Source organism: Phascolarctos cinereus, unplaced genomic scaffold, assembly GCF_003287225.1.
Source record: "Phascolarctos cinereus isolate Bilbo 61053 unplaced genomic scaffold, phaCin_HiC Scaffold_4;HRSCAF=312, whole genome shotgun sequence".
NCBI lineage: Eukaryota > Metazoa > Chordata > Mammalia > Diprotodontia > Phascolarctidae > Phascolarctos > Phascolarctos cinereus.
Window position 1 is genome coordinate 461,386,647 of NW_027555847.1, and position 27,694 is coordinate 461,414,340.

At 33.7% G+C, this 27,694-nt stretch overlaps 1 protein-coding gene across 1 annotated transcript in view; it reads left to right on the top strand.

Annotated features, from left to right (window-relative positions):
* NCOA2 (nuclear receptor coactivator 2) overlaps nucleotides 1–27,694 on the top strand; it is a 302,914-nt gene that overhangs the window by 99,672 nt on the left and 175,548 nt on the right. The window contains 1 exon segment of the mRNA XM_021002193.2: nucleotides 12,799–12,855. The gene's annotated coding sequence lies outside the window, so the exon portion shown is untranslated.

Consider the following 27,694-nt stretch of genomic DNA (forward strand, 5'->3'; position numbering starts at 1 on the left):
GCTTACATTGCTCAATTTACTCAGTTGTAGTATTTTTTTATATATGTTGCCTGTGATTGATCTTTTTATTCTACAAATTTTTTTCCCCCGTATAGTCAGGTAGATGTAGTATGGTCTCTAGCTTCTATTGACAAGAGCATGGATTCTGCTAGTAATTTATTAAATACATATTGTATGCTAGGCATTGTCCTACACTGTGGATATGCCAAGAAAAAGCTGCTGAAACACATTTCTGCTCTAGGAAGCTTAAATTGTACTGTATGCAGGATAAATACACAGATTTTCAAATATGAGTTGAGGAAGGAGAGAAAACTGTCAACTCGAGATGTGGAAATTGTTTGAAGTAACTGAGCTTCATGTTGGATAATGATTAGGATTAGGGATATAGGGATAGTTGAAGTTAAAGAAGGAATTCTAGAATACTACAAACTAGGAATAGCATTGATTACTTACGTGAATACTTAGCTTCAGTTTAGGAATCAGCTAGTTACTCATTTTAGCCGTAAGACAGAATTATGTGAAAGGAAATAATGTGAAATAATAATGGTTATGTTGGAAATAGACCATGGAAGGCCTCAAATACTAGAGTAAGAAAGTTATGTTTTTGGTATAATATCTAAAGTTTTAATTACTGAAAGAATTTTTGAAGATGGTCAAATTCTGATAATATATGCATTCGCAATTAGACTTACTGTATTATATAATATGTTAATCTGATATTAAACACTTAGGGAAATGGAATTGATTCTTTTTAGTACTTTAAATGTGAGAAGTGGTTGATCATTTCATTGGCTCTGTGAATTCAGTTATCATCTCTGTGCTGATTCTCAAATATATTTATTCAACCCCAACCTCTTAACTGACTTCTAGTCTCTCGCTTCCAACTTTCTGTTAGACATCTTAAACTGAATGTCCCATAAACATCTTTAATTCCACCTGTCCAAAACCGAACTCATTATCATTCCCTTGAAAGTCCACTTTTTAACTTCCCTATAACTATTGAGGAAAATGGTTTTCCCAATCACCCAGAATTGTAACCCACATGTTATCCTTGATTCCTCACTCACTTACTTTTTCAGTCTTATTGCACCTCACTCTTCTCCACATACTCTTCCATCCAGTAACAATTGGCCTTCTTGTTGTACCACAAAAAAGACACTCCACCTTGTAGTCCTTGGCATTTCTCAGGCTGGCCCCAATACCTGGAATGCTCTCCCTCCTCATCTCTAACTACTGTCTTCTTGGCTTCTTTTAATTAAGTCTCAGCTAAAATCCCACCTTTTACAGGGATTCTTTTACAGTTTCTCTTAATGCTTTGGCCTTTCCTCTTTTAATTATTTCCTGCTTATCCTATATACAGCTTGTTTGTACATATTGTTTCCTTATTGTCTCCTGTGAAGTCAGGGACCATCTTTTGTTTTTCTATCCCCAGTACTTAGCATAGTGTAGTAGGCATTTAATATTTATTGACTCAGTGACCTACCTCTCATGTCCATTTCGTTGCAAAGTCCTGTCAGTTCTACCGTGGCAACTTCTTTCAGTATTCCCCGTTCCTCCCCATTAAGGCCTTCATCACCTCAAACCTAGACTTCTGAAATAGCCTTCTGCTTTATCCCTGAGTTTCAAGTCTCTCCCAACTCTACTTCATCCTTCACTGATTTGTCAAATTGTTCTTCCAAAAGCACAAATTTGACCATGTCATCCCCTCCTATTCAGTAATGTTCAGTGGCTTCTTATTATCTTCCAGAGGAAATAGAAAATCTTATGTTTGGCTTTTTGAGTCCTCCATAATCTGTGCCCTTCCTACTGTTCCAGTCTTATTATTATTATTCTTAATCCTCTCCACATACTCTGCAATCTACTGTTTCTGCACCAGATACTATATCTTACAGCTCTATACATTTTTATTTTTTTTTCCTTCAGTTTTATTGATGTAGTCTTGTTATTGTTTTACATTACAAACATTTATGGAGTGTTCTCAGAAATATGCATAGTCATGCAAAACAAATTTCCTCAATGTCTGTATACAAAAAATATGTCTCATCCTTCTGTCTCATCCTTCTGTATTACATCTTTTTTACCTTTTTTCATTGGTCCTATGGAATAATGAATGGTCATTGTATTCTTATAAAAACACAAAAGAAAAAAGAAGAAAAAGAAAAACAGCATAGATCAGTACATTGAAAACATGTGAAATGGGGAACAACTGTGGACCTCCCACCCCCATGAAGGGGTAATTTGGGAGTGTCGTTTCATATTTCTTTTTTCCAGTTATGCTTGGATTTTATAATTTTGCAATTAATTTGTGTGTTTTTCTGTTGTTATCATTGTGTATGTTGTTTCTTGGCTTTCACTTTACTTTCCATCAGTTCATTTAGCTCTTTCCATGCCTTAGTCCTTAACAGACCAGCAATAATCCATTACGTTCATCTATTACAATTTGATAAGCCATTCCCCAGTTGATGGACATGTATTTTGTTTCCAATTCTTTGCTATCAAAAATGCTGCCATAAATATTTTGGTGTATATGGGTACTTTCTTACTACTGGTTTATTTGGGATATAAATCTTGCAATGGAATCTCTGGGTCAAAGGATATGGGCATTTTAGTCATCTTATCTGCATAGTTCCAAATTACTTTCCAAAATTCTTGCACCAGTTCATAGCTTTCCTAACAATCTGTCAATGTGACTACACAACCTCTACAGCATTGATTGTGGCATTTTTTTGGTTATCCTTAAAAATGTACAGTGTCTACAGTGAAACTTCCGAATTGTTTTGTTTTCTAATTCTATTAGAAATTTGGGGGGCAGCTAGGTGGCGCAGTGGATAGAGCACCGGCCCTGGATTCAGGAGGACCTGAGTTCAAATCCGGCCTCAGACACATAGCACTTACTATCTGTGTGACCTTGGGCAAGTCACTTAACCCCATTGCCTAAAAAAAAAAAAAAAAAAAAAGAAATTTGGAACATTCTTTCATGTGATTGTTAATACTTTGTGATTCTTCTTTTGAAAATTGTTCGTAGTCCTCTGACCATTCATCTATTGGGGAATGGCTTTTAGTATTTATAGGATTAAGTAGATTCTTTGTATGAGCTTTTCAGTTTCATGTAGTGAAAGTTATGTTTTATCTTTTGTGGTTTCCTCTATCCCTTGTTTGGTGAAGAATACATCTACTGTAAAACTATTCAGAGAGCTTTCAAAGCAGTATTGTTGTTACTGCATATGTTATTCTGATTCTGTTCACTTCATTCTTCCTTTTATGTCCTCAAAATTGTTCTCTTTTAGTAATATTTGCTAGAGTATAAATTCTTCTTCTGATTTTGAATCACGTCTTACAAATGTTTTGAAATCATGTTTCTTGCTGTATGGTACTACTCTTACCACATTCATGTACCACAACTCATTCAAGCATTTCTCGATTAATGGACATTTCTCTTAATTTGCAGGGGGTTTTTTTTGCCACCACAAAGAGAGCTGTTATGAATACTGTTGTACATAAAGGATCTTTTCCTTTTTGATGTCTCTTGATTACTTTGTGTTTTTACTTCCTATCCCCATACTTAGAATGCTTCCCTCCTTACCTTTGCCTCCTGGTTTCCTTCAAGTCCTAAATACAATCTTACCTTCTCCAGGAAGCTTTTCCCAGCCCTCCTTAAATTTAGTGTCTTTCCTCTGGTACTAATCTTTCTTATGTCTTGTTCATACATAGTTGATGGCATGTTGCCTGCCATATTATAAGAATGTGATTATAGGGGCAACTAGGTGGCACAGTGGATAAAGCACTGACACTGAAGTCAGGAGGACCTGAGTTCAAATCCGGCCTCAGACACATAGCACTTACTAGCTCTGTGACCCTGGGCAAGTCACTTAACCCCAGTTGCCTAGAAGAGAGAGAAAGACAGAGACAGAGACAGAGAGGAGAGAGAGAATGTGATTTTACCAAGAGAGCAAGGACTCTTTTTTACCTTTATTTTCTTATCCCCAGTATTTAGCAGAGTGCCTGGTTCAGAGTAACATAGTTGCTATTTAATAAATGCTTAGTGAATTTTCTTGATTTTATCAAGGTCAGTGTCTGACAGAACATACAACCTTGTGAAGTAAGTTGGCTTGGATATTGGAGAAGCTGCTAGGTAGACTTCTGAGTTTTATGGAAACCACAGTTTAAAGTTTAGAAGTATCTCATTTTTTTCAAATGCTGAAGATAGTTCAGATGTCTTTGCTTAGTTTTCAGGACCATTTAGTGGATGTTTCTTTTTCTCTCTATCTTTGAAGGTATTTAGAATTACATATGTGTAATCTGTAAGTCATCTATAACTTGTTGATGGTGTCATACAAATATTTTAATAGCTCATAATAATAGTAGTTGATACCTACTGCTTTTTCAGTTTTACAGCAATATTGGTTTGGTTGTGTCAGCAGTTTTCCTTTCATTATGTAGATGAGGAGTTTGCAATTTCAAATAGTTTTTGATCAGTTAAATGTCAAAGGTGTGACCTGAACCTGAGTCTATCCTGACCCCACCCAAAGTACTCTGCAACTTTGAACAATATTGCTAAATATATATATATATATAAAATATATATGTGTGTATGTATATGCTCTTTAAATTAATAGTACTACTTATGATTATAGAACATATGATGTCTAGTTCTCTATCTAGTTCTTTTACCTTTAAATTATAGGAGTCTTTAGTTTTCCTACTTGGAATGAATAATAACTGCTTACTACTTTAGTATATTCCAGGCACGTGTCCCTGCATGTAGATAGAATCACCTTAAATATAAGCCATTTCTCATATGATAACTCAATGCATCTTATCAGGAGTCTTCATTTAAACTTCACACCAGTCTGTTGCTTTTGAAAGAAGAAGCAGTCAGATTTCAGACTCATGGGTTATCAGCTTTGATCATAGCTTGAATGATTCAGATTGTAGTAAAATTTAGTCTGTATCCAGGTGATGAAATGTACCTAAAGTTAAAATTTTAAATTTAAAAATGTGGAACAGTGACTATTAACCTGTTTTTTTTTAAAGATGATTCTGTTTTAAATGCACTTATACATCCCCTCCATTATGATTTATAACTACATTTGGATTCAGTTTTGGGGAGCAACAAACATTTAGGAATTCAATTAGCTAAAAGAATGTTGATTATAGTGATGCAGGCTCTGAAATTCAATTCAGTAAGTTCAGTAAAAATTCATTAGGAATGAGTATAAGGCATAGTATTAGGGTGATAATCTCTGCCCTCAAAGAGCTTACATTCTTTTGAAACCAGCCAGATAATTGTCTTTGCATAACTTACTGGAAAAGAAGTTACTGCTTGTTCATTTGAGAGCATTGAGTCCCCTGCTCAGTCAATTGAATTCCTGGAGGATTTTTTTTTAAAAAATTCTACTTAGGATGTGGAATTAAAACAGGTAAAGAGATAATTATACACACTATAGTTTGAGAAGCACTGCCAAACTAGGGAGTATACTTAGTTGTCCAGGAGCAAAGCCTTGAAAGGAGCTCACAATTTTAAGAGGTGGAGATGATAAAGGGGTGAATTCTAAGTGTAGAAACCAACCTGTTCAAAAGCATAGGTGAGAGATTGGATTCTCTACAGTAAGTAGAGAGAAAAGGAAAAAATATTTTCTGTGAAACTGTGTATTTCTATTGTGTATCTGTTATATACAGCTTTAATACCTTGTAGTTTTCCAGGCTTCCCAATTTGTGGGTTCCCCCCGCCCCCGATTTTCTTTTGTTCTCTTACCTGCAGTTTTGAAAGTAAAAATACCCTGGTCACTCTTCTCTGCCTCTTTACTTTCCCTTTTGCCCCACCCCTCCTCTCCTTCCCTTTCTGTTCCCTTTTTCTATAGGTAAACAAAGAACCTATTTAAAAAAATAGGCATGATCAAGCAAAGTAAATTCTAATCCTAGGAGACAATTGTCTTTCCTTTCTGTATTTCAAACCTTGTAATAAATAATCCAGCAAAAGATAAGCTGATGAAGTATAACATTTTATTATAAAATTTTGAACATTTTTGTTGTTGAATTTTCCTTTTTAAAATCTAATAGATGTGTTTGTGTACAAACAAGTGACTTTTTCTATCTTGAAACATTTGTAGATGGTTTTTAGAATTGCCTTTAAAATATACCAAAATGTTTAAAGTTAAACTTAAATAAACTGTGACCAGGAAATAGCATGGATGTCAATTATCTTTCACATAGTAGTAAGTAGCCCTTAGACTTCCAGGGAAATAGAGAGACTCAGTCTTTCAGAGAGGTGGTAGAGAAAAAAATGGACATAACATATTAATTTGGCAAATTTTATTCTATTTATCAGGTTTAAGTTTTACTACTTTTAAATATAGTTTAGTTTCTTTAATGTTTTAATTTTCTATTCCCATGAAGGACATTTTACCATTGACCTAACATAAAAGGGTATTTTTTTAACCTGAACTAAAAGATTCTTAGCTGTCTACAGAAAGGTTTAGAAATGTGTTAGTACTGTCATCTTTTGCTTAAAATCAATGAGTCATGTAAAATCAGGGAGGCAAGAATGTGCTTTATAGTTACTTCCGTGTTAACACAATTACAGGGGTGCAGCTCTTATATGATTTACCTAAGATTTTCCCTCTCTTCCATGCAACAGTTGGTATTAATTCATGTCATCCCGTACACAGTTCGTTACATATATTCCAGTAACCTCCCTCAATTTACAAAGCGATCACCTCTCTGTTAAGTATTTGTGTCTTTTTATCATCTGTTCATAAAACACCTACATCTGCCATGTCCTCATAGATAATTAGTTCCACTTTGGAGTACTTGGCTTTGATACATAGGGGAAACCTTTTAAAACAATATCATTCATTTTTTTATAGTCAGGTGATGTGTAGTTACCTTTGTATAACTATTCCCTCACCCCACTTTCTTTTTTTTGGTGTCTATTATCAAGGGATGTATTACAGGGTAAGGAAGGGAGGAAAGAGGTAGTCAGAAACAATAGCTCACATCTGTTTTACATTTTACGGTTTGTATCTCTTTTGATTCTTACCCCAGTCCTGTGAGATAGGAGCTATTAACATAGTGTCCTCATCTTTTATCCCCTCCATTTTAAAGATGAGGAAACTAAGGCTAAGACAAGTTAAATAGCTTGCCCCAGGGTCACACAGTAATATGTAAAGATTGGAACTCAAGTCATCTTACCTCCCAAGTGCAGTGGTCTATCCATTGGGCTATTTAGCGGTTTCTAACAAATGAATTAGGTAGTATTTTTAAAAAATATTTTATTTATATATCTTGTTTCTATATCACTTAAATTTGCACCTTTATCTCTCCCCATGAACCTTTCAGAGTGAATCTTCATATGGCAAAGATTATTTTTAAGGGAAAAAAAGATGAGGAAAAGAAAAAAAAGTGATCAATACATTTTTTTAAAAAGTCTGATATGATCTGCTTCTCTTCTTATTTTTATATCAAATGATGTTTAATATTCAGGTCGTGTTTCCATTTTTAATTGATTGTGGAATTTGGCATAAGATATGTTCTGAGCCTAAACCTTGCAGAATGCTTTCCAATTTTCCTAGCAGTTTTTATTGAATGTTGAGTTATTGACTCTGTTACATCATAATTGTCCCTTGATTACTAAATCTGTTGCCATTGATCTCTTCTTTATTAACCAACACCAAATGGGGGCGGGGCAGTGAAGGGAAAGGAATAAGCATTTTTATAAAGCACCTACAATGTGCCAAGGCTTTACAAATAATTCAGTTTATGGTTTTGATAACTACTGTGTATAAAATACTATTCTTCCTTCATTTCTACCTTTTTCATTATTTCCCTTGATATTCTATATGTAAAATGGATTTTCTTATTATTTTATCTATGTGATTGTTTGGTATAGCATTAAACTCTAAATTAACTTTGGTAATATTGTCATTTTGCTTAGATTGGCATGGTACAGCCATGACCATCTTCCTTCAGGTATTTAAGGGCTTTATTTCTTTAAGGAGCGCTTTGTAATTGAACCTAACCAGTATTTCATTTGCTTTGGTAGATTGATCCACAGATTTTATGCATTTTGTAGTTATTTTGAGTGCTGTTTCCATTTCTCTTATTGCCTTTTAGATTTTGTCATTATACTAAAATATACTGTTCATTTTGTGGGCTTTTTGTTGCAGTCTGAAATTTTGCTGAAACTATTAGTTGTCTTGATATCAAATGCTGATTCCTTATCATGAGTGTCTTCTCTTTGCCTATCTTCACACCTATAAATAAAGTTTAAATAAAATTTATGTGATAAATTAGTGATCTGTCTCATCCTTCACCTATATGCCTAGGAGATGACCATTTAAAATTATTCATTAATATTTTGATGCATTTTCAGGCTATTGGGATATTTCATACTCAGAGTTGCCTGAAAATATTTCTCTATGTACATATATAGATTTTGCTAAGAAAACTGAAACATTATTATAGAAAAGCAAATAACTTATAAATTGGTTTTTATTTCTCTTCTAATTACAGAATTTTTTTTTACTGCGTTCTATCCTTTTAAAAAAACTGATAGCTAAGTACTAAAACAGAAGTCAATTAGACATATAGCTTCTAGTTCAAACTGTCCTTTATTGACTGTGTTATTTGGAGGCAAATTATTTATCCTTTGGTTCCTTAACCTTTAAGTTGGACTTTTATTAATTTCTTTTCTCCAGGACTTGCTGTAAAGATGTGAATTTTTCCTCATAGTAAAACTAAATTTGTCTCTTTGCAACTTCTACCCATTGGTCCTGATTAATCTCTCTGAGACCAAATATAACAAATCTAATCCATTCACACTTACTGGTAATAAAGAGAGATATCATATCCCGTCTGAGTTCTCTTTTATCCAAGCTCAACATACCTAGTTCCTCTTAACTAATCCTTATATAACAGATTAAAGGATTTTTCTGCTCTGATGATCTTTCCTCTGGAGACTTTTGAGCATACCAGAATTTTTTTTAAATTATGTACCCCAAATTGAACATAATACTCTAGACAAAGTCTGAAATATTAGACCTTAGCTTCACATGGAGGAAAAAGCAAAAGAAGCCTGTTGTGGTAATTGTTTATTATTTGTTGATTGCTTGATTTGTTTAATGATAAAATATGGATTGAGAGAAACAATTTTTATAATGCACAAATTTCCTGCTATTGTTACTTCAGTTCCTAGGTGTGCATTTAGCTTAAGAGGTTATTTGAAAAAAAGTATTGACCCAATGATAGTATTTTGAGACTTTTCGAAGTCTAACATTCTTGTGAAAACATTTTCATTCAACAGTTATTATTAATGTAATAGGAGTACTACTTCTAAAATAAACCACTAATTAGCTTGTTTAAAGTATAAGACAGAAATCTTTATTAAAAAACCAAGAAAACAGACTTTTGCTGTCTGGTGTAATTGTAGGTTCTGTCTGAATAATGCAGATCACCCCTAGTATACAGTTAACTTAGCAGTGTTCACCGTCTCAGTCTGGTTTTGTATCAAAATCAGAACTACAAAAGGCAGCTACTTCTGGATAGTAAAAAGGACTATAATTGCAAAAGTTAGCAGCATTCTTAGAACAAATAGATGGGTTTCCTCAGGTATGACTTCTAGCTATGGAAATTTAGTTTCCATATACATTTTAGGCTAGAAGGAGAGGGTTGTACATGAAATAGTGTGAATTTTTTTTTTTGAGGAGGAAGAACCTTGTAATTCTCTCATCTTCCGTTTAACCCACTATTGAAAAGAAAAGTAAGATCCTTATAACAAATACACCTAATGAAGCAAAACAAGTTTTTACATCAGTCAAGTCCAAAAATGTGTATCTCATTCTGCGTCTTAATTCCATCACCTATCAAAAATGAACTGTCATGTTTTATTTTTGGTACTTTGGAAATATGGTTGGTATTTGCTTTGACCAGTGTTCTTAAGTCTTTCAAAATTGTGTTTCTTTATATTGTGGTTATTCTAGAAATTATTTTCATTCTTCTCATTTCACTCTATATAAGTTCGTGTATGTTTTCCTAGGTTTCTCAAAATGTTCCTTTTTTACATTTTTTTGACATCACAATAATACTCCATTACATTGGTTGTTGTTGAGTCATTTGTTTGTATCCAGCTTTATGTGACTTCATGAATTTTTGTCCATGGGATTTTCTTGGCAAAGATACTGGAATGGTTTGCCATGTCCTTCTCCAGTGTATCCCCTATTTTTTGTAGATGAGGAACTGAGGCAAATAGCAGTCTAGTGAGTTGTACAAGGTCACACAGCTAGTACGTATCTGAGGCCAGATTTTAACTCAGATCTTTCTGGCTTCAAACCCAGTACTCTATTCACTGTACCTCCTGGGCACCCCTTTACATTCATATGTCACAGTTTGTTTACCTCTTCTCCATATAGTTGATACTCCTTTAGTTTCCAGTTCTCTGTCACTAAAAAAAGCATTGCTAGAAATATTGTCGTGCCCTGTTAATATTTTTCCTCTTTCGTTGGGCTTCTCGGGGTAAAGGCCTATTAGTGGTATAACTGTGTCAAAGTTCAGATGCGGTTTAGATAGCTAGTGTTCTGTTCCAGTTATTGTGTACTAAATGTGTAACCCCAGTAAGAAAAAGCTGTATTTTGCAATCTGACTTGCATGGCTTTTATTTAATATAATTACATGCCTTCCTTTGAGGTCACTAAACTCCTTGATCTCCATTAGCATCCTTTCTTCTATAATATAGTTATATAGGCTTGCTCTCTAGTACTAATTTGAGGGTATGACCTGGTCCAGACCTTGATTCCATGCCCCAAAACTTTACTGTACCACCCCAGTATAGCCTGTCTACCTACTGTGATAGTCATCACTTTTCAGTAGAAGTCTGTTTTTTCCGTAAGCCTTCTATTTCTATGCCACAGTTACCTGAGGCCAGTGGAAGAAAATTATACCCGCAGTTAGGTAGCATGATACAGGTATGGATCAAGAACCAACAAATGAGATCAAGAAGGAGTAGTCTGACAAGGGTCAGGAGGAGAATTAGGAAGTCTCATGAAAGCCCAGAATGGAGAGAGTCCCTAAGAGCCAGAGGGTTGTCAACAGTTCCAGCAGATAGGTCAATGAGAAAAAACCATTAGGTGTGATCATTTAAGGGATCATTGCTAACTCCAGAGAACAGTTGCAGTGGATATATTTATAGTGGATAGAAGTCAGTACAATTTTGTTTTCTTTTTTTTCCACTCCAGTTTGTCTATGTGTTGTGGATAAGCCATGTATTAGCATGGGTATATAGAGACTTCTGGCATATATTCATAAATACTTCTTAATAAAATTCCATTTAATATAAAAAGATGAAGTCTCATGTTCCTATCATTCCTACTAATTCTCTTGTTTCTGCTTCCAGTGTTATAGTTTGATTGCTACACATGTTGTAGTCCTTAAACAAGAAAATTGTCTTTTGCAAATATATGCTTTCTAGGCTGTCATAATGCATAATTTGCTCCCTGATGATGGTGAAAGTAAGTGAATCCAATTTCATAGATGATTATTGGACACTTCAGTGGCATTGATTAGAATTCATTTTTTAAAAGTTACTGTGTATTGTGTTTGCCTAGTAGAATTTGGTGTTTTTTTTTCATGAATCAACTCAGTAGTACCTTGATATTTTGATTTCAATACTAATAGTTCTTGTTTAAAAATTAATAGAACTTTTTCTGCTCTTCCCCCTTCTACTTAACTAATCAGATTCTTCCATTGTCTAAGTGGATGGACATAAGTCCCTGAGATACTAAATGTGAAATAACTTTTTTGATCCTACTTATGACATTCAGAAAGTAAACAATACCATAATGATGTTCTGGAAGAATTAATAGAGTTTTCAAAGGAACCCCATATAAATCTGGGGAATATAGCTAATATTAAGAGCATTCAATATTAGGAGTCCTCAACATTGTTGGACTGGATTCTCCTACATAAGGAAAAGCATGTGGCCTAAAGATAAAAAAAAAATCTTTTAACTGACAAAAAATTTCACCCCTGAATATCTTTGGAATTATGGCTAAGTTATGGCTAAGTTAAGGCTAAGTTTGTAAACATTACAAGAATAAAGTACTAGGTCACTTCAAGGCCAGTTATGAGTTAGATTCGCAGAAAAACCCTATCTCCTGTTATCTACTTTCACAGGTTGTTATGAAAAGCAGAAGAAATAATGCATATCACATACGTTAAAAACCTTAAAGTACTGTGTAAATATCAGGTATTGTTTTTCTTTATGGGTATAAAAGGAGGATATTTTGCTTTTTTGATATATTTTAGATATAAAAGTATATAATTATTTTTGTATATGGCTTTTTTTTCGTACCCAGGAAAATCAAAATTAAAGTGTTTTTACTTTTTTAAAAATCAGACTGCCATTCATAAATGTAAAATACTTACATAAATTGCTAAAATGTTTTCTCAACAATCTTTTCATTCTCTTTGCTTTTAACCTGTTGATATAATTTTTATATTTAAGGTAACATTTTGTTATATATGAGCATATTAGATTTGGTCATTTTGGGTGAGATTAGTGTCTATCCATAAGTATCAACATTGGATTTAAAATTTTTGTTTAGAAATATTATTCATCAAGTTTTGTTGTGTTTCTTGTATGCTTATGTAGATAGAAATGGTTCAGAGTCTCGAATTTAATATTAAAACAGTATGAAGAAGAGGGTTAAGTGTGGTGATTTGTATATGTTTAGTAAAAAGTCATGTCTATAGAGGAATTTAACCTGATTTTGAAGATTTTTAGGAACTTTCTTCTTTGTTTTACAGCTTTCTCTTGTACCTTGCTTCAAACTTACGTATCTTTCACACTGTGCACTGAATCAGGTAAGATAAAGGAAATACTCTATATGTTGCAATATTCAATTTTGAATAAAGTCAAATACCTAACACTTTTTTCATAAAATGCTACCTTTGAATAAAACAAAACTTGAAAGTACTAACTGCTATACTTAACAGTTGAGCGTTAATCTTACCTTTCCTGTATTTTTGTAACTGCTTAATTTTAGGGTAGAAGATTACTACACAATTTTCACTGTTTATTTTTGAGGCTTGTGGAGAGCAAGCTGAAATAGTGAATTTAAATACTAAATAGCATTTAATGTAATTTTAGAGCAGACTACATATTGTATGTTGGACTTATATTTGGGCCTATGGTATGCTGTTGACTATTATATGATTTAATACTAATATTTATTTTAAAAAATATTTGCATGTCACATTTTCCCTTTGTAGAAACCACTGAACTGAGAATTGTAAAAAAAAAAAAGAAAGAAAAGAAAATTAAGTAACTAAACAAGGAAGGAAAAAGATAGCTTATTGCACTAGATTTTGAATCAGAATACTTGTATTTGATTCCACACTTTGCTATTTCCTACCTTTATGATCCTCGATAAGTCTTATCCTTTCTGTATCTGTTTCCTCTTTTATACAATGATGGTGTTGAACCAGATGGCATTTTAGAGTTTTTTCCAACTAAAAACTTATGACCCAATGAGATAAGTGTATTGGAAGAATCTTTAGGGGACTTTGGGGAGGCTTATGGCATAGGAGAAGGTGGGAGGGAGAGAAGGCAAATCTTTGCGGGGAAAAATTAAAAAGAAAAACAGACTGAGCAAGATCCTAAAGCTACAAGGGAAAGAAGTGATGGAGGGAAGGAAAAAAAGGAAGGAAATAAACACCAAATAACATCAAATAGTTTTTGTTGGTGCTGTGGGTAGGCTCTCAGAACATAAAACTGAAACTGGGTTTATTGGCTAATAGAACAGTTTTGATATTAAGCCAAGGAAGTAGACTTGAGGTCCGGGCAGAAAAGGAGCATACTCCTTTAGGAACAAAAACTATTCATAGTGAGGAAGCCTGGTTGTGAGCTCCACTTCTGCTCTTAACAGGCTTTGTGACTTTGTGCAAATGAATTTCTTTAACCTTTGGTTTCTTATCTGTGAAAATGAGGAGGTTTCACTAGTTGTACGGTCCCTTTCTGTTATTTTAACAATTAATTTAGCTTTGGATCAAGGAGTTTAAGCAGGGAGAAATGACATGAAAAAAACAACAAGATTTAGGTCTTTAATAATCTGTCTTTACAAACTACATCTTTAACTTACTTAGCTTTTATCATGCTTATATCCTAAGATTCCCTGGAACCTGTAGTAAAGATAGTTGTTTACTTTTAACCACGTGTTCTAGAGAAGACAGGAAAAGCCATGAATAGTCCGAATCTTTGGAGAGAGAGATTGTCTTCTCAGGAAAGAAGTAGATTGCCTATGCAGAGAAGAAGTAGAAGGAATCTTGCTGGAGAAACTGGAGGGATTTGGGGGAGAAGGGGGACTATTTTTATAGTGATACCTTTCTTTTGGTCATTCTTAAATAAAATAGTGGCTGTAAGAAAGGATGTCTTATAATTTCTTGATACTTGTTGGTTTCTGTTCTGCTTAATTTGGAGAAGAGAGTCTTAAGTTAAATTGTAATGGAAGAAAAAAAATTTGACATGCTTGTATATTCTGAAAATAATTCCATACTAACTACATTTGTAGTGCTGGTATATTAAGCATTATTGTATTTAGTAGCCAATTTGACTGTAAACACTTTGTAAGCTGTCTGTTACCACCATCATCAATCCATTTGTTTTTAGGGAATAAAGCTAAATAGCTGCCTAAGAAAAAAATATTATTAAAAAGGTAAATCAACCAGAGAAAAACATAATGGAGTGGATTCTTAAAGCCAAATGTTCATGACATCTGAATTATTTGCTATTTTCTGTTTTTTTTTCCCCCATTAGCTTAGATAGTAGAAATTGAGCATATGGATCACATTCAGTAGTTAAGTTTTTGAGTTTCTAAAATAGAAGGAACACTGATATATTAAAAAGGAGCTTGTACGTCTGTTTTTACAATTATAGACACTTAGAGTTGGGAAGTATATCTCAGGCTATCTGGTCCAACCTGTGCCATAACAAATTTCACTTTTAGGCTGAATCTCCCCAGTTTCCTTCAACTGGCTCAGCACCAATATGATTTTCTTCTTATTAATATGCTTCTCAAAATATGTTACCTAGGATTGAACACAATATTCCAGATGTGGGTAAAATACAGTAGGACTGTCATTAATTATTCCTAGAAACTGTTCTCTCTTATTGTAGCCTAGGATTACATGACCTTTTTTTCTTGATTGTTATATTGATCTTTTTTAAAACATGAACTATTTTCTATCCATATCCTCCATCGTGTACTTTAGGAAGATTTTAATCTAAGAGTAAGAATATAATATGTTTGCTAAATTCCGTTTTATTCAGTTTAGCCCAATAGTCTAGCCCATTATTCTTTTTTCAATACTGACTTAAAATTGAGTTTGTTAGTTAGCCTTTCTGGCTTACTATATTAGAAAATTTTATAAATGTGCCTTTATGCAAATCATTAATAAAAATGTTAAGTGATGTAAAGCCAAATACAGATCCCAGGTACCCTCAGTGGTCACTTCCTTCCAAGTTGTCAATACGTTGTTAGTGGTTACTCTTGAATCTGACCATTGATCCCCGGGTCCAAATCTACCTGATTGTACTACCATCTAGTCAAAGTTTCTCTCATCTTTTCCACAAGATTATCACTAGATAATCTTGCTAAAATCTGCGTTAACTTAATAGCATTCTTCCTTTCAGTGGAGGAAATAAGATTGGGCTGTCATTCCTGAAGAAGTCATTGCTGGCTCTTTATGATCCCTCTACCTTTTCTCAATTTTTCGCTAACCATGTCTTTAATATATATTTTAATATATTACAAAATATATAAACATAATTTATATTTAATATAATACATTAACCAAGAATTAAAGTCAAGTTCAAGATGTAAAATATTATGTATATTTAATCTCTATAAAACTAGTAGAAATTAGAAAATTAACCATTATAAATGTCATGTCTTATTATAAATAGTCCCAAAGAGAACATGTTATCTTTTGGGAAAAAAAACCTGAAAGGTATAACAGCTTTTTTCTTGGTGACTGGACCAAAACATGTGGTAAAAATAAGACTGATCATACATTTTTCCACTGTAGATTTTTATAACAATAGGCTGCTTTGTGTCTCCTTGAACCCTAGTGGAAGATATTTCTGCTGCCTGTCACTGGAGGCAAAATATTTCCCACCTGATTTGTTACCAGTTTTTATAATGAGGGAAAGTACTTTTGTTGCCTCAAAACAAGTACTATAAATTGGGCTTTTGCCAAAGGGAATTGTGAGTAAAAAGTAGTTAAGTTGAGCACTTTTACCTTGTACCTTTATGAATCATGTTCTGAGGAGAGGCTAGGTCTACTTTTCTTGGTTTTAGTGACTATTCCTTGCTTAAGAATTCTTTGCTTACCCCAATTGATAAAAGGGCAAAGGATATGAACAGGCAGTTTTCAGATGAAGAAATTAAAGCTATCTATAGTCATGAAAAAATGACCTAAATCAGTATTGGTTAGAGAAATGAAAATCAAAACAACTCTTGAGGTACCACCTCAAACCTATCAGATTGGCCAAGATGACAAAACAGGAAAGTGATAAATGTTGGAGAAGATGTGGGAAAATTGGAACATTAATGTATTGTTGGCAGAGTTGTGAACTGATCCAACCATTTTGGAGAGCAATTTGGAACTATGCCAAAGGGCTATAAATATGTGCATACCCTTTGACCCAGTAATAGCACTTCTAGGGCTGTATCCCAAAGAAATCATAAAAACGGGAAAAGGACCCACATGTACAAAAATATTTATAGCAGCTCTTTCTGTGATGGCAAAGAATTAGAAATTGAGAGGATGCCCATCAATTGGGCAATGGCTGAACAAGTTGTGGTATATAAACATAATGGAATACTATTGCGGTATAAGAAATGATGAGCAGCAGACTTCAGAAAAACTTGGAAAGACTTGTAAGGACTGATGCTGAGTTAAGTGAGCATAACCAGGAGAATGTTGTACACAGTAACAACCATGTTGTGAGATGACTAACTTTGATAGACTTAGCTCTCATCAGCAATGCGAGGATCTAAGACATCTCCAAAAGTCTCATGATAGAAAATGCTATCCATATCCAAAGAAAGAACTGTGGAGTTTGGATACAGATTGAAGTGTACTATTTGACCTTTTTTTCCCTTCAGTTTTGTTTTGTTTTCTTCTTTCTTGTGGTTCCTTCTATTGGTTCTAATTATTCTTTGCACCATGACTAATGTGAAAATATGTTTAATAGGAATGTATATGTAGAGCCTATATCAGATTGCATGCTATCTTGGGAAGGAGAAGGGGAGGGAGGGGGAGAAAATTTAGAACTCAAAAGCTTATGGAAGTGATTGTTGAAAACTAAAAATAAATAAATTTTTTTTAAAAAAGAATCCTTTGCTTAATAGATCATAAGCTCTTTGAGGACAGAACTTTTTCAGGTTGCTTTTTTTTTTCTTCCCCAAATCCTTAGCACAGTCTCGCATGTTGCAGATTCTTAATAATTCCTTTCTTGGACTGGATTGTATTTAGCTCTGTTATTTCTAGCCTAGAGTTCTAATTTCAGGGTTTCCATCAGCTTTTTGATACCTGGGATTACAGCTTGACTGACCTCCAAGTTTTTAATAGAAATTTGTGTCATGGATAAATGATCTCCGTGATCTAGAGGAAGCCATTTCATTTCTTTGAGCCTTAGCTTACCAAGCCTCAGTAAATTCAGGAGTTGGGAAGGGAGAGTTGAAATAAATGGCCTCAGAAGAATATTTCACTTCTGAATTGATGATACTAGGTTTTCTATGAAATATGACAACTATTTTAATGTTACTAGAAAGAAATATAAGTCCTCAGAATTAACTTATGTCATAGAATCTGGGCTTTTCTGGACTTATTTATATTCATATTGTATTTAAAGGGAATTTTTTTTGTTTTGCAGTTTTAAGATAGTTTGCTGTAAATGAGTATTCCTTTTCCTTTTCAATATTAGCAATTTTACTTAATAGTTATCTGTGGTTTGATGAATGTTGTTATTTTCTTACAAAGGACAAGTTGTATAAAATCTCTTATCATCATAGAATTATTTATAATCCTTGCTGCTGAGGGTAAGATCTACTTTATATTTCTTTAGGGCAAAAATTTTTTCCTGTTATTTGAAGTATTAGTATATTTAAGCAGTCTAGATTTGGAGAAAATTGGACTGTAGATTTTCTTCTTGTTTATTTTTTTTCCATAGCTGTGTGGTATATTTTATTAAAAAAAATTAAGTCCACTTTGTTGAATTGTACCCTATTGTTCTTATTTAAACATTTGGAGAGTTAACTGAAATTATGCCATATTTTAAAAAAAGGAATATATGTACATATGATTTTTTTGTTATGGGTAAAATGATAATTCTGTGGTTTCTAAGTGTAAGACTTAAAAGTTGATTTATATTTGTGTGTCGTTTGTTATTGCTGATAAATTGTGTATCTAGTATATTTGCTTTTTATTTAATCCTAGGAGATTAGGGGTTTTGATATTGAAAAAGATAGGAGCTTATGGGGAAAGAGGTTCCTCTAGTTTTTAAAATAAATAATATTTAATAAACTAAAGTGAGGATTCTGAGCCATTTTCTTATTTCATTTCGGTTTTCAGTAATTTATGAGAAAATAGTCAAACATAGCCCTGGATTACTCTAGAACTCTGGATGATAGAAGTGAATATAATAATAAATAAGTCAAGTAGAATGCTTGAGTAGTGACATGTAACTGGGTTTGGTAGACTCCTATAACTTTGCTAATTAGATAAGTAGTCTAGATTTATTTAGCAGATCTTACTATACTTTTTAATCCAATGCAGTGTCAATGTTTTTTTCCCCCAGACTTAAATTGAGAAGCATTTAAAAGCAAACCACTATGGATTATTTGGATGGATAGTCAAAAGCTCAACTATGAGTTAAAATCTTGATTTAGCAATGTATTCTTGGGTTGTTTTGTTCTTTGTGTTTAAAATAGTTTAAAAGTTGATTCCTCATTATTTCACATAACTTTCTCAAGGCAGGACAGGAAAGGAACTTTCTTTTGACTTACCACACTCAGATTCAGTTTGGGCCATTTTGAATTGGCTCAAAATGTTTATGGACACACTGATATTAAGATACTAACTCATCCAAAACTGAGCCTGTCATCTTCTATTGAAAATGTTCTCCATTTTGAAGCTTCTCTATTTCAGTTGATAGCACATAGTTATTCCCTGTGTTCAATTATTTGCCATGTCTTGTTAATTTTATCTTAATAGCTTTTATATTTGTTCCCTCCCTTCCAGTCTCAATGTGTCCACTCTACTTTTGATACTCATTATCTCTGGTCTGAATTTTTGTAATGATCTCCAGTCTAGTCTTCCTTCCGTAAGCCTAATCCCTTTTGCATTTTCTGCTCAAAACTCTTCAGGAACTCCTCATCCTCTACTGAATACTCTTGAATTCCTGGTCCTTTAACATTGCTCTCTCCAAACATTTCCAGTTTATCTATCACTATTTCCCTTCATCTATTCTACATTCCAGCTAGACAAGACTACTTTTCCATCCTCTGTTCTTTCCTCACCCTTTATTCATATTCAACAAACATTTGAATAACGTAAAAACAATTGACAAATATTGATTAGATATCTGTTATGTATCAAATAGAGAAAGCATGACATGGTGAGAAAAATTCTGACATCGAGTCAAGAAATTCATGGCTTGACTGATAAGTACTAGCTGTTTGAGCAGGGGCTAGTCCCTTAACCAGGAAAACTCTTAAGTTGGGAAACTAGAGTGGATCTTAAGGAAAGAGTATATCTCGCTGTATGTTTCATTTAACTCATTGTGACAGTGCCCAAGCCAGGTCATTAGTGTTCTATAACTTTTGTCGTTCAGTAATGGAAAGTGAATTTTCCTGGTCCCAGAGGATGGGCTATTGGGTGTCATCTAGTGCATCTTCTCATTTCCTTTGTTTTTCAGTAGATAGATAGATAGATAGATAGATAGATAGATAGATAGATAGATAGATAGATAGATAGATAGGTAGGTAGGTAGTAGTAGTACTTCACGTTCAATACTGTTTGGAAATATTTTTTCCAAGTTATTACACATCTCTTCACCTTTAGGAATTGGGGCTTTTTAAAGTGAGGAAAAATGATGACGTCATGTTCTTTTGAAATGAGATTGACTTCCAGGTGTAACTAATAAATAGGTAGATGGTGTGGCATATTGAATAATAAAGTGAATAATGAGTTTGTTTCTGTAACCTCTCTGGGTTTTAGTTTTCTCATCTGTAAAATTTGAATATTCTTAGAAGAGGGATTAGATTTGCCATGCTTTGCCCCAAACAGTAGGAAAAACATTACAAAAGTGGAGCAGGATACTTAAGGAAGCAATAGGTCTCTCTCTTCCTTGTAGATCATTAAACGAAGGCTGTAATCTGTACATTTCCCTTCTTGTTCTGTCACTCCATGATCCTATTGCAGGGGAGAAAAAAGTTACGTATAAATTGCTGATCTCTACTGGTCAAAAACTTTTCATCCTTGGACATTCTGCACATCAATTAAATCACAGGTCTAGACCAACAAAGCCAAAACTCCAAAGAAAGGCAACAGAAGAATAGCACTGTGAAGAGAAAAGTAAAAACACCCCTGCCCTCAAGGAGCTTGCCTTCTATTAGTGGGATATTATATATACTTGAATATTTTACAGTTCTATAATTTTTGTAGAAATGGATATTTCTGTACAATCTGTGCAGATTTCTAACCCTTTGGTAACTCAGTAGGTGGTACTCTGAAGTTGTTATCAATCTGTTAATGATTCACTTATCAACTTGAACCTTAGGTAGACTTGGTGCTTGGATCTCTGATATGCAGTTCGTCACTAAGCTCAAAACTTTTCCAGCTTCTGAAGACTTGTAACTTTCCTGCCAGAGTCTGTGCTATGCTGGCATCCTCTTACTCTCATCACCACGATGAGGCATTAGAATAATACATAGTGCTCATAGCGTCTTCAGTGCCGCAAATAGACTTTATCTCTCACTGCCTCTTTCCCCTGGGTCTTTCTTTGTTAAAGTTCTTCCCTTTTTTCAAGTCTAAACTTTGATGCCATCTCTTTCATGAACCTTCTCCTCTTAACCTGCCCTCAAAAGTTTTGTGTGTGTGTGTGTGTGTGTGTGTGTGTGTGTGTGTGTATTTTTTTTTCCATTAAAGTGTTCTGAACCTCCTTGTTGGATTTATTACCATCTTGCTTCTGTTATTCAGATAGTAATGTTTACTATGTGGCAGACACAATTATAAGTGCTGAGAGATAGAAAGAAAGGCAGATACAGTCCCTGTCTTCTAGGAGAGCTCACATTATAATGGGATAGAATGCAAATAAATTGGTATGTAAATATTACATTGTAATAATAGCTAGCTTTTGTATTGTATTTCAGGTTTTCAAAATGCTTCATGTGTGTTTTCTTATTTGATATATAGTAGTTGGAAATTAACCTTAGAGGGCAAGGCTCTAGGTGCTTGTGGGACCAGAAAAGGTCTCCTGAAAGATATCTTAAGCATTTTTGCACAAATATTTTCCATGCTACTAGATTGAAAACCAGATCTGGAGGATCAAGGTCTGTATCATATTGACCTTTTTTTCCCCTAGTACGCATTTCTACAACAGGGACATTTTAAACACTTTAGATGTGCTTACTGAATTGAATAATTTTCCATTAATTGTGGCCCATTATGTGCTTTCCTCACCAGAAATGATTAGTGATGTATATATATGTAGTATCGATGGCAAAGGTGGCATATATACCATGAAAAGTTTGTGCCTTTATTCTTTTCTGGTTTTGGTACTTGAATTTTATTCAAATGTGGATTCTTTATTTGTACATGTGAGTATAATTAACAGATATTACCTAATAACTCCTATAATATGTAGAAATTCACACAAAAATGAACTTACATATTATGATTGGCAAATGTTCTGCATTTCTATAGGCTTAACTTATCACTTATTTTGTTCACCTATTAGCTATTCACTTTAGAATATGTTTAGAGGAGTTTATATTGGAAGTATAAACATTTTTCTTTGAGTTTGCATATGTGTGTATGTGTGCATGTACACACACACACACACACACACAATTTTGATCCTGTTAGTCTCGACTGAAACAGTGAGAAATTTCATGTTGATGACAATACTACTTGCCCATCTTATAGTGATTGGCATGTGATAGCCATTTTCCTCTTCGTAATAAATACCCAGGCACGGCAGGATGAGGCAAGAACAATAACATTGCTTTAATTCTTTAGTTCCAGGGGAGGAATTTCTTCCAGTATGATGTCCATTCTTAGCTACAAACTCGGTGTCACTACAGGGAAAACAGGGGAGGTACTGAGAACTTCATGGCCTGGGTCCAGTTAAACTAGTTGTTGTTTTATCTTGTTTTTCATATTTAGAGTCTAAGTATTGGCTTATATTTCATGAATGGATCATAGGGGTTAATAGGCAGGGAGATTTTTGTGTTAGCTTTTTATTGAATTCTTATTTCCTTTTGTAGAAAAAGTGAGCAGTATGTAGTATTTAACAATTGCTAAATGTGAATTAAATGTATGGTATGAATGTTCATATTCAACTTGCAGTTGAATATATGGGGGCATTAAGTACTTGGAGCTGTGAGAGACTATTTTTGTGGTGTTATAGCCTATAGAGCTAAATGTTGCTGCTTTCTAGAAAAGCAGAAGTATTTAATTTGAGTTCTTACTGTCATTTAAAATCACAAGTTTCTGGTGTCAGGAGGCACTTACTTGAATTTCACCAGCAAAAGTTAAACAAATGTCATTCTGGGTGTTTGCCATAAAGCACTGGGAATTATGATGCAATTGAACTGATGCAAAGGTCCACATTGCAAAATCATGTCACTATTTACTTTGCTTATTCAAGAAAGGCAAGATATTAGAATATTAGGAATGTGATAGGCCAGATTAAGTTCTTTGCAGGACTTCAGCTTTTGGGCAGAATATTGTACTGGAAGCAAGGACATCTGGATTCTGGTCCCTTCTCTGCCACCAGCGCTGTTAGAGACTTGGGGAGAATCACTTAGTTCTAAAACTTCACATAATACTGTAAATCAGCAATCATTCACAACCATTTGGTACTAGTTAAAAATAGAAAAGCATACCAACTGGTTAATAAATAAGCATTTATTAGGTCTCTTTTAGTACACATAGTATCATGTACTGTGCTTGATACTGGGCATACAAAGACCAAAGTAAAATAGTCACTGCTCCTGAGAAACTTAAAGAGATAAAGAATCAGGAAAAACTGAGTTTATTCTCAGTGTTTGATAAACCCAAAAATGTAAAATACTTTACTAGAACTATTAAATAGGAAAACAAAGAACACTATACTTGGCTTTTGAGACTTTTAGTCCTTCATATATTTGTAAAAACTGTTCAAAACTTTTCTAAAAAAACTCCACCAATTATGGTATTACTGAATAGGGAATTTAGGTTTGTATCAAGAGGCCACAGAAAACAAATGAAAATTCAATTTTGTTGAATTCTGGGTCATGGAAAAACTATTTAAACCAGATACTTAATCCTTCATTTTGATGGCAGTTTTATTATAGTTCAGAAATTGGTTTTTGTTACCTAACTATAAGGTGGAGAATGGAATAGAAGGTAATTTTAGGCTAATGTATTTTGAGAACTGTTTCCTACATAATAATTATTCATGCTTTTACATTATTAGAATGGAATCGAAAATGCAATATTCCCTTGGGGTTAACTCAACATCTGTTGGACAAATTGGTTCGGTGTAACAAGTCTGTTATTAATATCCAACAGAAGATACCATTTTATGAACCCAGTGGAATCTGTATTTTAGTGCCTCTATGTTCTTTTTTAACTGTAAACACTGGTGCATGTCAGTCTTAACTCCATCCCCAAACTATTGTAGTGGTTAGTATTCCTACTGCTTCAGATTTTTTATTAAGTTTCTTATTATCTTTCTGAAACACTAAATGATTCCTTCTCCCGACTTCCTCACCGTTATTCATTCCTATTCTGCTCCTTGAGCATCATGTCCTAGCTATTTCTTAAAGATGTTGAGAAGACAGGTGACACAGTGGATAGACTGTTGGACCTAGAGTACAAAACACCTGAGTTCACATTTGGCCTCAGATGCTTACTAGCTTATGTGACCCTGGGCAAGTCACTTCACCCTGTTTGCCTCAGTTTCCTCATCTGCAAAATGAGCTGGAGAAGGAAATGGCAAACCACTCCAGTATCTTTGCCAAGAAAACCCCAAATGGGATTACAAAGAGTCAGATATGACTGAAACAACACAACAAAAAAACTTAAATCTCCATTATTGGGACAGCTAAGTGGAGCAGTGGGTAGAGCTCTGGGCTTGGTGCCAGGAGGACTTGAGTTCAAATCTGGCCTTAGATACTTGACACTTACTAGCTGTGTGAGCCTGGGCAAGTCACTTCGATTGCCTTACCACAAAAGCAAAAAAAAAAATTGAGAAAACCCTAAATTAATAAGATAGCATTTTGCATTTTAGAATCATGCACATTTTTCTTTTTAGTAATACAAAATACCCATGACCTTTTATTTGAACGTATTTATGTTAATTGTCCACCTATTATCTCTAAGTGTTTACTTTTTTCTTTCCAAGTAAATATTGGTGAGGGGAGATAATTTTGTCCTCATTTGGAACAACTGAAGTGGCTTGTAGTAAATAGGTGGTTCCTTTAGTAGAGGTCTTGCTAATTGGTGATTACAGAACAGTTCTTTCAGAAGATTGCCCCAGTTGCTAATCTTGCCAGTCTTTGGAGTTGAGTGCCACTGGAATTTAAGACCATCACTTTTAATGGGAGGAATTATCGTATTTCCTATTTTTTATAGGAAAAATATCCACAATACAAGAATATTATTTAAATAAATAGTGTATTAACATTTTTTTATGACATAGGGCATTTGCCTGACAGCAAGGAGTAGCTACGTTACATGAAATTTTGCAGGGTTCTGCTCATACTTCATTTCCTAGGATGATAATGATATGAGTAGGTTGTTTATAAATAAAGCACAACAGTAGTTCTTATATGTGTCTAAAAGGAGAAATAACTCTAAATTATGTTTCTCTCCCAAAATATGAAGTATATTTTGATTATATGTCCAATTTCACTTCATTTAGAGCCACAATTAAACCTTTTATTTTCAAAACTTTCAAGATTTCGTGGTTGCTGTTCATTTTACATTATAGCCCATATGCTTTTAATTAAGTGATCTAACAATGGAAAACTATTTTGTTCCTCCTGCGCTAGGCAGGTGGGAAAATTATTATGATCACAGACAAGGAACTCATTGATAAACTGATTGCATTAGGTTTTATAAAATGAACTTTGTGTAATTAAAGGAACTTTTGAAAAAGGTATCTGCTTAATTCCTAAGCTTCTTTTCTGCTTAACATTCATTTTAGGTTTCTTCTGTCTTTTTATTTCTGTTTTGGTATTTCATAGATTTTTTAGAAGTGCAGTGGCTGCTTACAAAGGCACATTTTGTACATCGTTATGATTTAAAATAGCTTTTTACAAAACTCTCTTGTCAGTAAGGTACTTTGGGCTTTGAAGTATATTGTAGGTATCTGTGGTCACATCACCACTGAGGACTGTGTGCATTAACCATGGTCAGAGTTGTGAGAAGGACAGATAGTATTTCAGACAGTAGGCAGTAAGACAGAGTTGTCACTGTAGCTTTCTCTCTGTTTTCTTCATCTTCAATTTCTTTTCCTTTTTTTTTTCTTTGAAAGGAATGACTTCTTTTGGGGATTAATAAGGGGAAAGTGGGATGAGGAGCACATTTGTATAGCAGTAGCAGTGTGTGAGTATATTTTTCTGTCCTGGATTGTGGCTTTGGATCATGAAGCTGCAGAAATCTGGGCTCAGAGTTACAGGCTGTGAGTCCCCAGTTTGCTCAATTCGGAGAGGAGTCGCTTGACTTCAAACCAGCTCACCACCTTCAACATGTTCTTATAGGTCTCCTGTCAACATTGTACAGAGAACCTAGTTTGTATTGGGTCAGTTTTTAAAGGTACAAATTCATTTTATTGTAACATGGCATCATTATTAATTTACTAAAAGGTTAGTAATAATAGTAACAATATTAAATGACTCTTTGAAGGCATGTATGATATAGGAAGCATTTATATAAATTGCATTGTTTTGAGTAATTTAATGTTTCAAACCATAATTAACATAATATACTCAATTAATATAATCTATATACTTCGTAGTGCAAATATGAGTCATTTCAGTTAAAAATCAGAGATTTTACAGTGTCACAGCTAGAGAGATCATCTAATATAGCCATGTTCAATTTTTTAAAATAGTGAGCTACATGATCATAAATACATATATACATGTATGTATGTATATATGTGTACATATATATATGTGTGTGTATATATATGGACTGCATATGCATGAATTGAATTATATAATTATATTTTATTTCAGTTACAATTTCTAATTCATCAAGATAAGCTATTGTGACACATAGTGGCAGTCAGTCACAAGATCATAGTCTGTGGTTTTCTTTCCAACATATGATCCTGCTTCTTTTCTGGTTTAAGAATATTATTTTATCTCTGATAGTTCTATGCCATTAGGAAAATCTTTTTTTTAATTTGATAAAATAATTTTAGTGTTTTAAATGTCAAGTTAGAATAATTTTAATTAGCATTATGATTTTAAACAAATGTAAGCAAACACAGTGATTCTAAGTGCTTTCATAATGAGTTTCCTTTCTAAAATAAGCTGTTTACCTTTAATCCATTTAATTCTTTTTAAAAATAAGTTTTATTGTTTTTTATTTTTACATCAATTTACTTATTTTCCAGTGACTCCTTCTCTTGGCCATCTTCCTATGAACAATTCCTTGTTAAAATATGTGTGTGTGCGCGCACATATAAAAATATATTTATGGGGGGTGGAGTTCATCAAACTAATAATTCTTTGAAAATTTTTTGACAATTTATTCAGTATGCCACACCCATAATCCTTTACTTTCACAAAGAAGAGGTAGAGTTGACTTTTCTAATTCTACTCTTGGGATCAAACTTTGGTATTATAAGGTTGTAGCATACCATTCTGATGGTTTTGCTCTTGTTATGTTGTTGCAATCATTGTCTTTATTTTCCTGGTTGTACACAATCATTTTGTGCCAATCACGACACTTCTAGTAGTCTACATATTTATTATACTCATTGTTTCTTTCAGCACAGTAGTATTCATATCACTGTGTACTACATTTTGTACTGCAACTTACTTAATTACCTCCGGTGGATGGGCAGCTAGGTGGTACAGTCAGGAGTGCTAGGCCTGGAGTCAGGAAGACTGGAGTTCAAATCTGATATGATCCTGGGCAAGTCAGAAATAACAAACTACTCCAATATCTTTGCAAAGAAAACCCTAGAAGTGGTCATGTAGAGCCTGAGACGTGACTGAAATAACAACAGCAAAGTGGATGGACATCCACTTTGTTTCCATTTCTTTGCTATTTAAAAAAAAAATGATGCTATAAATGATTTGGTGCAAATGGGACTTTTCTTTTGTCATTGATACCTAGCAGTCAGATCTTCTAGGTCAAAGGGTATCAACATTTTAATTATTTTCTTTTCATAAAAAAATAGTGCTTTCTTTTA